The following is a 13796-nucleotide window of genomic DNA, read 5'->3' as shown; positions in this document are numbered from 1 at the left end:
AATCTCCGTTTCTCGACGTGCCGTTTCCGTCACAAATAAACGATACCATATTGACGCGTGTGAGGAAGTCTAACTGAATTTGATACAACTGTTTCAATTATTAGTCCCATAGCTATAAAAATACCTGCATAAAGAAATGGCCTGGTTACCGAATCGATACATTGTCGTTTCAATAACAATATTCGTTAACACCTCGCTGATAACTATTGACAACCCAAAGAGATTCTTTCAATATAAACCCCAGTTCAATGCAAACGAGGAGAAAGCTTCCATCGAAAGCCGTGCTAACTATTATGTGCAACGAGTTCTATAACGTTTACAATGTTTATTCATTCTTCCATGCCGCCTCAACAACGCCTCTTCCCTGCCACGCTAAATCTCCATCTTCTGCTAACCTTCTTGACCCAATGCACTCCAACAAAATAAGCGAAAAATAAACTAAACCCTGCTCTATAATTACTCACGATCACTGACATTTCCATCGTGCAGTATCGCGATTAACAGGCAATTAAGCGCGTTTTCATAAAGCATGGCCTCCGCGTCCCGTCACAATGGACGGGTCCTAGGATCGCACTGTAACATCCAACTAGTTATCTCTCGATAATTTCGTCCCACACAAGCAACGCATCGGTCCGTGAATACCGTAAATCATCCGTAATGCGCGAATCGCCCATAACCAAGTCCAATTGCTCTCGGCTCATCGATGAGCCCGCAAACGAGAACGGAAGCGGCAACACATTTTTTCCCCCCCTGTAGAATGGCCTTTTCCCCTCCTTCACCCCGTTGGTAGGGTAGAAATGCAATTTATAAGCCGAGAATCATGGTGAACGTCCGGCACGGTGGTTTCACGAACATCGATTATTCTATTATATATCTTCTAACCCCGAGAAATTTGCCAAGCAATTTCCGGGCTAATTATTTTCCCCGCTGAGAAGATCACCGAGTGATAATCTCCGCCAAACGGAATCGCCATGACGAGGGTTTCTTCGACGAATTATCGCGAGGCGTGAGCGTCGATGCGTGGAAATCTGAAATCATCCATGAACTAGGGACCAACTGTAAATAACTGACTCGGAGAATCTGGTTCACGGCTCCGAGTCTGGTTCCATAGTGGTCCGCGATGCTGCGTCGAAGATGTGTTTTCGTGAGGATCATGCGTCACGCAAAGCAAACGTCACGCGTTGCGAACGCGGTAATTAACTTTACGATCGTGTGGTATAGGGTATGGTATATTGTAACACTTTTAAGAATAATGATAGGAGTAATGATTCTTGGTGCTGTTAATTTTTTCTGTCTTTCTTCTATAATTATACTTTTTATTTTGGTACGTGGTTATTTAGCGTTATGCAGTTAGTTATGTTTAATTCTAGCTCGAGCGAAACTTCGACAAAAAGCTTGAAGAAAAAGCATATGAGTAGTACTATTATTATAATGTCTACATGTTTATATTTTTTGCCATTATTAATAGTGGATTGGAAAAAGCGACTGGTAAATTTCAATAATTTAATGCTATTTCATCCAACTATCGTATGACTCTAAATGATGTACCATAAAAAAATCACATTTGTATTTTTCATTACATTTCAGTATAAAGAAGAACAAAATGTCCAGTTATTTTGTACACAGATGAAGAAAACAAATTTGATGATATACTAAAAAATTATACCGTCGCCTAGTCGTTGCATTAAGGACAATTATGTCTTTCCATCTCGAGTCGTGATTTTGTGCTTCGTCATGATTTAGATCAAAATCAGAGGTGAAAAACAATCGGCTAGGAGCTTGCACACACAATGAAACAAACAGACGGGTCTTCTCCAGAAACTTTAGCAACGAGTCTCTCCTTCTTCGATGTTAATGACCATGAAAGTCATGACGGGGAACGTGAAAAAAAAGTGGTATCGCCTGGAATGGAAGAACTCGGGGAAAATGCAGTCGCGCTCGCGAGCATCCATACAGGGGCGAGAAGCTAAGAAACTCGGCAACGAACTCTTTGAGGATTGAAAAGGCAATGCTTCGAGAAGCTGACCTCGTTTTTCATTCAGCCGGCAAAACCTGCGGGCGATTTTCCGGTGACGTAGAAATCTTTGCCGAATGGTTTGCCGAGAGCGTCCTGGAAAGCAAGGAAGGAAAACACACGGAGGAAATCGAGCACGGAACAGACGACACGTTTTTTATCAGACTTTCTACCAGATGAGACGGAAAAGAAATAACGAACGCGGATACCACCCACTATATTTTAGAAACAATGATATTTGATGATATTTGAAGGTTTCAATAGGAAAACGGTGACAATCCATCTCAAATCGAAACTGCAATTTTACAGGTTTCAAAAAATCGCTTATAATTATTCGAACGACACACTTTCTTTTACTTTAGCTTATTTTTCAATAACAGTCAATATTTTACTTCGTTAAAAGTACCTGCATGTTTCTAGTAATTACAAACACAAAAAATATGACACTCATTTCAAAAGGTTTTAGTTCCAGTATTAAATGTTCCTTTTTTTTCTTTTTTCTTCTTCTGATTTTCAATAATTCTCTCTTCACCAATAAATCTCAGTTACCATTTAATATCATGTTTCCTCATATCTTGGTATCTCCGGATTAAGTCCAATTACATCTGGGTCACTATTTAATCTATGAACTACATTTCCCGCATACAATAAAACCTTTATCACATGTTGCGCTACAACTCGGGTTTCTCGTGCGAAAGAAAAACAATTAAAGTATTCCGAGGGAAAACAGTCGTAATCCTTCTGAAATAAAAATTGAGATTTTATTATATCGTATATTAGAAGTAAGGAAAGCTATTAGACTGTAATGTAATAAAAAACCGATCAATGTCATATCTTTCCAATAATGGAGCATTTATGAACAGTCATGGAAAGTTTATGATCAGTTAATATTCTTAAAACGATTATAAATTCTCATTCTAGAAAGCATAAATCACAACCTGCCAATGCAAATTCTACGATCCTCAAACAACTGAACTAATCAAGACCGTGCATATTATAACTTTCTCTTAAGATAAAAACAATAATCGCAGAACATTAAATCTCGTACCTCTTAAAATTTAAATATTGATGAAGCGGCATTCATATTGTAAGAAAGGAACATATTAAACCTTGAATTTTGTACAACGAGAAGAAGTTCACGAAACCCCAAATACTAAAAATTTTACTTTTTACGACACTCTACTTAATCGTTATTCTCACGAACTCTTCAATTATCAGAAATATAATCTTTGGTGAAGTGCTCCGGTGTGAAATCATGCCACTTACATCAGACGATTTTATGTGGCATCGTTGCGAACTGAACGTCTCCGTTTCGCTCCGTTACAGTAATCTGTCTCGACTGAACACGGCTACATACTGCTCGTATGGAAACTGGTTGGTTGATGGAGGTAGCCGATGATTTTGCGATGATATCGCGTGATTACGCAACCGATTTTTCTCGAAACGAAACATATCTGTTCGCATCGCGGCGGCGTTTTCTGCGCCTCGAACTGGTCGCCAGGCCCCCATATTCCTGACGACGATTTCTTGTGGCCGGTTGGCCTTGCAATGCCACGTGCAATGCAAAGCGTCTCTGGCATTAGAACTGTGCCCACCTGCGTGCACCGCCGATGGCATCCGGCCTTTGTGGCCGACTATCCACGCGATCGAGAAAACGTTCAGTCGGCGTTCCTTTTATCCTCGACCTCTCAGCATCGGATTATTATCGATTTCTGATTAATTCTTGTCGATTGGAACCGGTTTCACCAAGAAAAAATTCTTTCTTCGCAAATACGCTATATAGAGTCACTGGATTAGGCAACAATAATCGTGCACTCTCATAAGTAGATAAACATACGTTATTTCCTTATTGCTACGACGCCTTTCAATAATTCTGAGTAGTCCGCGATTATATCATAACTCTCGAACAACCGTTTAATGACTCATACCTCACTCTTTCTATTCCAATCATAATGTATGTACACTTAAAGATTTCACAAGCAGAATACATTCTTGCTGCGTGTCATTGTATAGTCAATTGGCAGCTTGTTACTATGCATCCTAATATCCTATTCTTGGAACCGATTTCTACTTGCAAAAATCTCTTAACATGCTCGTCGTCCAACTACATCTATCGCTAGACTGCAAATGTCTAGGCAACATCATATTCTTATGAATGTGAGGTAAAAAAAAAATTAACTTTAAATATACTCGTTCTACGAAGTAGATATTATAACTAACTTTTACTATATCCGTATATTTTTACACTTTTCAATCTCCCACGAATACATAAACGTTTACGGTCTACTTAACACATCTGAACATCACGGGAAAAGACATAATAAGTAGACATATTATTGGAAACAGATTTAGAAACTCCGAGATTATTGGACAATTTAAAATTCTCCGTGAGTAAAAGACAGTGGATACCCGTAACTTAATACGTTTAAGTCACGAAGATGGAATACATTATCTAGTTTCTACGTCTGTTTAGATGAAAACGAAAAAAGGAGCGTATGAATAACGCGAAGAGATCGACTAACTAAAACAAATCGTTCTCACTGATCGATGACCGGCATACTTCGTCTACTTTTATTTATCTCGTGAAATTCGTTTCGTGAGAGATGCTAATGGTCCTGTGGAAATTCTCTGGAACCGTGACAAAAGGCCATCAAGGTAATTACCGGGGAAGCCGACGAAAAATAGGAGGACGCCACTGGGGCCGTTTTAAGTGTGAACTTCGCGAGATCTATCGGCAAGTTCGTAAAAGAGCCATTAGGAAGTTTCAACCCGGAGGCTGCCTACCAACTTCCCCGCATCCTTAATCGCCGTTTTCACGGATCGCCGATATTACGCCATTTAAAATTCTAATCCGCGACTGTTTTCGTTCTGTTGTTGTTGCGAGACGATCGCGTGCAAATGGCCCCCCGCCCTAAGATTCGCAAGAATGCGAATCGAGACGAATATCTTGAAAGAGAACGGTTTAGTTGGCCTTCGTTGTTCCAGAAAGGCTTTCGTACTTAGGTTGTTCGCCATAACAATTTCATTTCACGTGGTAAGTTCTCGTAGGTATGCTTTTAGTAACGGCAACGTAAAATGGAAAGTTACGAGAGTTAAGAATTCCGTGATTACGAGATTGAATGAGTTCCTAATTTCTTCATAAAGCTTCTAAATGGTATACCTTGATGCTAAAAATATTGCCATAACTATATGCTATTGGTTTGTTACGAAACTTCGTAGATTCGTCAGCTGTTTCTAAAAACTTTGTGTCTTTCGATTCATCTAAAAGATCTTCTGCCCAACTAACAAGAAGATGGCAACAACTGCGAAATCTCGAACGAGTTGGCTGTATGTGAATTGGATGTTTCAGATCGATGGTAAACCAGTCGCAAAAAGATGTGCGTGCATGGCCCTTTGTTTTCGAGAAACTAATCGAGAAATTATGTTCTTGGTATGTATAATATACAGGAGTACTATGATAAATAAAAATAATCTGAGATTTACCAAAAAAAAAAAAATTGTAAAAATTTAATATTAGCAGCAACAGAACATTAATATTATAAAAGAATTTACAAAATAAGATATAAAAGAAACTTATTAGTTTCTCGAATACAAAAGGCCGTGCACTCAAATCCTCTTGGGATTGTTTTATCATAAACCGAAAGCATCGAATGCACACACAGCAAACTCGTTCGAGATGTCGCAGTTCTTGCCATCTCCTTATAAGGATATTAAAATATTCCCTTCCAGTTGCCAAGTAATATTAAAACTGGAAAATCAATAAAAATGGACTCAGCGTGTTTTGAACAATGGAGACGATACGATTGACGTTCATGTAACTATAAATATATCCAACGATCCTTTCTCTCCCTGTATCTCGCTACAAATTCGACCAACGACCGCAGACGCGTAAAACTCGTTGATTCACGTGAAAGTGCAATCAGCCCCAATTTGTCCGGGCGGATCGTTGCGTGGCGCATGGACGCCGTTAATTATTCCGCGCGTGCCAGTTACAAATGCATGAAACGTAGGGAACGTTTCCCGACGCGGGGCTTGGCGCGGTTGAATTTCACCTTTCAAAGCAGCACTCGTTCGCATCGAAGGACGAAAATTGTCGATCCCGGTCTGTCGTTTGCGTAATCCTCGGCTTTTTTCGCGAGTCAGCCTCTTGTGCAACAGCCTATTAAAACCGAACTGCACGACGTCTATGGTGGCGTCGCGTTGTCGCGATAGTGACACGAGACTTCGGGTGCCGGCGCAGGTAGCATTTGGGTGAATCGATTCTCGAATTGCGTAGGCAATTGTACTCGAGTCCGTACGTAGAACGTCGCATCACGATCTTAGATAGTGATCGTATGAATAGAGCAGTCATTCTGATTAATGAGCAGCTGTCATTTGTAACTGCAATCGTCATATACAATAGTTGCTTTGATAGGCGAAGAATTAACATCGTTTCGATACAAGACCAGTTACAACGGAACGGTTCTTGCGATTAATTCGAATAGAAGCGATTCATTAATTCAAATGGACCAATACGATTGCAACGTCGATTCCTTTGAACTAGAGTGACTAATGCGCTTACCCGTGCATCGAGGATTGCGGAATTATCCTTTGATCGCGTATTTTTTTTCATTTTTGTGATTCTATAACGGTAGTCAATTTTTATATCAACCAGCCGACAAATAGAATTTCCCCGCATTTTACTCGGTTCAAAAGAGCTTTAGCTAGAACGCTTTAACTCTTGGTTAAGATTAATCTCTTCCTATTGTTGGTCCAGTAAAACCCGGTGAATTTTTAAACGCTGCACCAACGGCTCTCCGACGATCAAAAACCGTTCTTTTAATAAATATCCACGCGCAACACGGACAATTACTTTAGTTATTTACTTATTTAGTTATTACAGAATTAACACAGAAATAATATACTACAATAGTTAATTATTATAGAATTAGTTAATCCTCGGAATTATATATAAATAAATAAATTTAATATATATAAATCGAATAGAAAGATTCGGATAACAGTCGGTTATTTCGTATCAATAATATTTTATTCGATAAGAAAGCATCTCGATGTATCATTTTCAGTTATATATATTCGTATTCAATATTTTCTATTCATATTCGTACATCATTATCGCATTTAACAAGAAATTAATAAATATAAACCTGCAGAATAGTACAATGAACAGGAAAAAACGTAGAACAGAAGGAGTCTAGTTAGGAACGTACGATTATTCAACTACAGATAATTCGATAGATCTCTAACCCGTCACGCATCGAGCATGCGATCTCGAAACTGTCTGTTACCGCGTTTAGACGGCACTCCGGTGAAACGTTTTACATAACTGAAAGTCGAAGCGCCTTCCCGTCACTATCACCGATCAACAATTCTCTTTTACGGCTGTTGCGAGACGCTTCTTTTTGCTCTAGTTCTCTGCGCATCGATCTCCGTCATCATTTTACTTCCCAATATCGAAAAAAAAATCGTTCAGCACGTTGAGCATCTCGTGACGTCTATATATTCGAACCTGAGTACCACGGAACGTTCCAATCTTTGTAGTAAAATTATTAATTATGGAATAGTAACGTACCTCTCATTTTATAATATTATTTGTTTATTTGTATCGTCTATAATTTTTTCGTCGATAACATTCGTATTACTTGAATTATGATCGAATTATGATTGCATTGATTTTATTTGATGATTGAATTATGGTCAATGTATTAAAAAGATTATCTTTACTTTCGTCCTTTATTGAATTAAGAATTTCCAACGATAATTTTCAGAAAAGAAAATCAAATAAAATAGCAGGCAAAGCATGGTACGTACATCGATCTACCTTATGTTGAATCTATAGAAAATAAAACGCAGATTTATGTCAAGTGATTTCCTCGACGATGTAGATTTTTATTAATATTCATGCAATACAAGGACTACCGAAAGGACCATCCTGTTTATAACCGAATTAGGTATTCTGTTTTCAATTTGTTCATTCCGCTTCTAGATAACGTTAAAAAGATTCTTCCATTCCGCTGATTGATCACAACGCGTTTCCGGTACAGGCAGCCTCCGCAGTATTATAATTCTCATTTAATCCTAATTTATTTCTAATTGTTGTAAATGTTGCTAAACAACCGCGTTGTAAATTACGAAAGCTGAAACCCACTTTGCATGTCCTCGAGTAGAAATTGAAAACGTAGAATCTCGACAACGAAAACAGCGTAGAACAAATGACGGTATCGCGAATGCAACATAGAGCATACAACGACCGCTGTAGAAACGTTTCACAAACCGCCGAATAATGCTACGAGAGCAGTTACACGCTGCTCATTATGTATAAACGTGACAGTAATGGCTCGTAAGAATTACTGGACCGGTATGCGAGCCTGGAAGCCTTTTGTTTGCCAAGAGACTTCTCTGCCGAACGGGCCATGCAGTCGTATGCGGATTCTCTGATTCTAACGTCAACGTGATTGTCATTTACATACCGTACGAGTTAAGCTGTGGTAAGTCAACGAAAATGACGATAGAAAAGTGCAAACTTGGCGAGATTCTCGATTAATCGCGTTCTACCATCGCAATTTCGCTGTCCTGGACTTTCATCGCTGAAGAAGTTTATTTAATAGTACGATATCTTTTTAATGGAATATATAAATATCGATACAGTAGCGGTAAAAGTCGAGGAACCAGTTCTGGAATCGGTGGAAAACGTGAATACAGCTCTCTAAATAAAGAATGTCGTCCTCACGAGTTCGGAACGCGACAAAGTGAAAACGACCCGTGCTGATCAGACGCGCGAGCTCGCTGCTCCAAGTAGAATGAGCACGGTCAGTAACTTCACGGCGAGATTCCAAGGAAAAAGTAAGTTTGTTTAAATTTTTGTATTTCAGCTTATGTATAATATAAATAGAAAAAGACTACATAGATAAATTAGCCAGATTATTCGTTCAAAAATTACAGTTTATTAAAATTTCTTTTAAGATTGCGTATTTTCCGCTAAATCTTTATTACGATGAAAGATAATTTGAAATTCTGAACTGTGATTAGTCAAAGTGTATGAAAACTATAAGAATAGACTACACATTCTGATCCATTTGCCCGAGCAGCGATGCATCAACGCAAGCGTGTCGCTGAAAAAAACGTCGCGGATGAGAAGGAGTTTGCCAATTCGAAGGATATCGAGTTCGCAGCTGTCGGTTTCTCACGACTATGGCATAACGATCTTGCATCTCAGATACTCGAGTTCTCTGCAATTCTTGTCTGTATGCTAGTTAGTAGCCCGCGGTTCACACGAAAACATTCCACGTTTCTAATAACAGTGACGAAAATTCACGTAACTAATTCAAGCGATCAGAAACAGACGATAGGAACAGAGAATCTCGATGAAAGTGAGGTTGAAGTTTCTGGGAAAAAACGCGTCTCGCATTTAAAACTCTTCTAACAGCCCAGAAATAACAAGAAACTGTAGTCTTTCATTCAAGAATCGTCGATTAAAACATTCGCCGATATTAAAACGCGACTATCAACGCATAGAATTCCATTTTTTATTTTTTCTCCATCAGAGATGCCTTTGCTTTATGTAATAATGTTTGTTTCAATGCGCTGTCTACAGTTTTGCCATTTTATCGAAATCTGAACACCCTTTCAAAATTCTGAACTTCAAAATAGGATAAAATCAAGTGCATAATAAAATCATTAAAAAATATCACTTATGATACAATAGGTTAATTAAAATTTGTGTAATTTAAAATTGACAATATACACCAAATACCGAAGTTTCGTTAAAAATAAGATGCGCCCTAAGGTTTGTAAACGGAAATGTTTAAAAAGCAAAATGCAATAGTTATAACAGCATTACATAAACAATTCGATTGACGCATGCAACATATGCGTCAGTAGTATGCGAATACGTTAGTCAGACACAAACGCCAGAAGAATAGTTTAGCTCGTCATGGAGCGCGATGATTGCATGTTAATCCACCAGACTATTTGTGTATATCGGAAGAATTGAACGCACGACTCTTTCGAAATAGATCTATCTCCAGCGGGGGCTGAATACCCGGAATCGGATTAAGTTAACGTTGAGTGACAATCTCGGGTAATAGCTGCGAAGGAAATTGAGTAACTATGCAAATTTCCGTTCTCCTTCTCCCTCTGCTTCTTTCCCTTCTCGTAGAAAAGCTTGCGCGGATTCCGTAGGTCAGTTAAATCGTAATAACCACGAACCAACAGGTCGAGCGGAAACTTGGTAAGGTCGCAATTAGATTTCTACTCGATCAACTCTGTAACAGCAGGAGGTCATAAGCTAGATTTTTTATATATATTATGCAATATAGCAGGGCAGAGAATATTGCGATAATAATCCTTTTATTACTCTGGAGTCGTAAGTATCACGAGAAATCATAAGCCATATCAGTAACATCAGTCATATCATTCAGTATGTTTCTCGCGGCGCCAAATAGAGAAGCCCCATTTTTTTCGCTTATCATTTTGCAGTTTCAAGTTTTCATAATTTCTATCTGATTTACGTTTTTTCCCCCAAGCAAAAGCATATTGATCTCAAACGATCATAGGATACATTAATTTTAGTTGTCATCCATCAACAAAGCTAGATGATGTAGCACCCTGTTATTATTTTTAAAAAAAACCAAGGGATCATTTGGAAAGCAGATGATCAAAACCGAATCTTCATCAATCGCGTACTCTCTTCGGTTATCCGAACCATGGACACCTTAAATCCTATACCGAACTCATTCACGCTGAAAGATTTCAAATTCCTACACTTCAATCCTCACTTAGTGAAAATTTTTCAAAATAAGAGACAAAGCAAACAAAAATTTTATATCCTACGTAAAAGTGAATCCAAATTTCCATACTCCTACCTTTGCAATATTAATTTTCCATAACAAAGATCGATATACCTCTAAATCCTATGCTAAACTTATTTACACAAAAAATTTCTAATTTCCATACTCCCATCTTTGCACTGTAAATCTTCCGTAACAAATGAAAATTAAGCAACGTATCCATGAACTCCGCGCTAAACTAATTTATACAAGATTTCCCGTCACTCATCCCGACCATCCGTTTCAATCTCTCGTTCATCCTCCTCGCCTCTGATTAATTCAAATAAACCAAACATTCGATTCAGCGACCCTGAAATTGCTACAGCTCCATTAAAACGAGCCCCGTCTAGTAGCGATCAGAGTCAGAAACGCGAACTTTTACTTTCGGCAGAGAGATAATCTTGTCAGTCACCCTTCGACGTCTTCCCCACGAAATGTCCAATCGCAGGGACAGAAATTCCGTCGCGGCGACGCGCTGCGTTGGTCGCGGATACGCGCGGCGCGTGAAAGGTTCGTTAACGGGAGAAACGCGACGGGGTTGCCGTCGAGTGCGTATTATGCAGGCTTTTTCGGTGGCTGACGTACGCCAGGTAGACCGTTAACTCTCGCCGCGGCGCGGCTGGTAATTTAAAAGCGCACGCCAAGCGAGCTTTCGAGATTTTAACGCGACTCGACCTCGCGGTTCTGATTAATTTCGGATCGATGCCGCTTTGCGACTCGACGCTGTTACGTAACTGCTTTCAGCGCCGGTTTCTCGATTGTTGACCACCTTGCAGGCGTGAAATGTTCTTTGCCACCCTGTATTACGTTCAAAAGTAATTAATTCACACTACAAGTTAGTTTATGCTACAATAAATAAAGAATCTCCTTTTTTTTCTTAGCATTTGAAACGTGAAGATTTCTCTCCGTTTTTATTTACACAAATATCGTATTGTACCATAGTTACGTATTGTCGATTTTGTCGACACAAATATTGCACTCAACTTTAGGTGTGTGCTTTCCCGTTTCTAGAAATATCGTAGATACGAGTACGCTTTTGTACAGCTGAGGTAAAACAGGTTGATTTTGAGAAATAAAAGGTTCTTACCCACATTTCTGCAGAGAAGGTAAAAGGGTACTGTAGGATATGTTAGAAGGAAATAATTGATCCTAAAAGCTTGCTCATTGTAGCATAAGTTCGTTGCAGCATATATTAAAATTTAGAATACAAATGATTCCATTTCGTTTTCTAAATTTTTTTAATTCCAATACTAGAATGTGCGATCGACGTTTAATTTCTTAGAAGGCATGTGATTAACCTGGATGGAGTTAAACAGTTTGGCTTATGTATGACTTATGTACGTATTTAAGTATAATCTGTTTCAAGCCCACGGATTAACTTAAAGTTGGGATAAGTAAAGTTACCTAGTACAAACGTTTAAATATGAGAACTTCAATGTTAAATGAGAAACACAAATTATCAGCTTATATTGTACTGCATTGTATCGTATTATAGATACATTATATTGCTATCCCAATTAATTAGAATTCACCTATACAAACTCACGTTTAAGATCATATAACGAAATAATTAAAAACGGGTATATTTCCATTGTTTTTCATGCTTCCTGTTGCATTCGTTTATTGTAAATATTATGATGGCACTCTTATTATTTCGTGATTCGTTTTGAAGAGCAGAGCAAATATCTTTCAATTAACACACACGCGACAGATCGACCCACATTCGCAATACAGTACCGCTGCATATGCATCTGAACAAATAGAATTATTTTCAAGGAAGGAACATAAAATACTACACTTTGTCATGTATAATAAAAATGTACTCCGTGAGTTTGTCGCAATGAAAACTCACGTGTAATCAATAACGCTTATTGAAAGCGAGACTAGTGTCAGTTTCAACGGTTTCGGCAAACCGCGTAAAATGCAATAGCAGAGCAAAGCGTGGCTTAACTGTTATTAAACATACAGATTACTGTATTTTACCAGTTGTGATCATACATTCGATGCACTGAAAACGCGAAAAGTATGCCGGCTAACAGCGCACAGACAGAACACGATTACTCGAGCCAACATCACTTTCGCGTCACGTTGGACATATTTGATCGACCGCAAGCGATGGAATTTCGAAATGGTATTTACGCGAGGAAAATACTAATATATGTAATTGCTAAATACTAATATATGTAATTGCATGTTGCTCCTCATTATGCACCAAAAACATTTGTGTTATTATATTTCGCGGAAAAATTATTTACAACTAACGAGTTACTAGGGTAAAAGGCCAATTACTGTAGAAAATTTGTATGAGTGTATGAGCCGCCCAGAAGTCATGTTGATCGATTCCATAAATTGCACAGTAAACAGAAGTGTATTGAACGTTACAATTGCTAAAGAACTTCTACGAAATTTACACCTATTTATGTCAGCTTCTTGCAAGAAATGAACTTATGAAAATAAATTATTAATCACTTATACAGATAACGAAACTGAGAGTGGAAACTAGAAAGTGGGGCTGACCAGTTTGGCTTCTGAGAAACTACACGAAACTTTGTGAATTTCATTAGCACTATAATCAAATGAGACTACCGTGCCTACGTTGGTAAAGTTTGAAACCAATGCAAAAATGTATATAAAAATTACGCTTTTATAAAGGACATTTATTACAAACATACGCTTGGTAAAAAATTAATACACTAGAGAAATAGCGATCTTACAGATACAATTAGCGCTTAAGATGATCTCGTTAAATATTGTAGCTTACTATAATATGTTTTGCACGTATCTAGTAATTGACCGCCCGAATGCCATCATCATCTCTGTGACATATAGAAGTACGCTAAACACGTCGTAACATCTATGTACATTTCCAAATTTCTTTTAAACTTTACCAACATAATCATGATAATCGGATCTCATTACTGTATTAATGAAATTTCAAACTGTCTTCTATAACA

General features: G+C 38.2%; 1 protein-coding gene and 1 long non-coding RNA gene across 10 annotated transcripts in view; both read right to left on the bottom strand.

Moving 5' to 3' along the window:
* LOC117236706 (MAP7 domain-containing protein 1-like) overlaps positions 1 to 13796 on the bottom strand; it is a 173044-nt gene that overhangs the window by 93983 nt on the left and 65265 nt on the right. The gene's annotated exons all lie outside the window — the stretch shown is intronic.
* Positions 2231 to 3699, bottom strand: LOC117236720. The gene is made up of 2 exons (XR_004493899.1): positions 3063 to 3699; positions 2231 to 2755 (listed from the first exon to the last, which is right to left on the bottom strand). It is a non-coding gene; the product is annotated as an uncharacterized LOC117236720 (long non-coding RNA).

Source organism: Bombus vosnesenskii, unplaced genomic scaffold, assembly GCF_011952255.1.
Source record: "Bombus vosnesenskii isolate JDL3184/JDL3185 unplaced genomic scaffold, Bvos_JDL3184-5_v1.1 scf7180000013352, whole genome shotgun sequence".
Taxonomy (NCBI): domain Eukaryota; kingdom Metazoa; phylum Arthropoda; class Insecta; order Hymenoptera; family Apidae; genus Bombus; species Bombus vosnesenskii.
The sequence above is the reverse complement of the archived record's forward strand: the minus strand, read 5'-3'. Positions and strand labels throughout refer to the sequence as shown.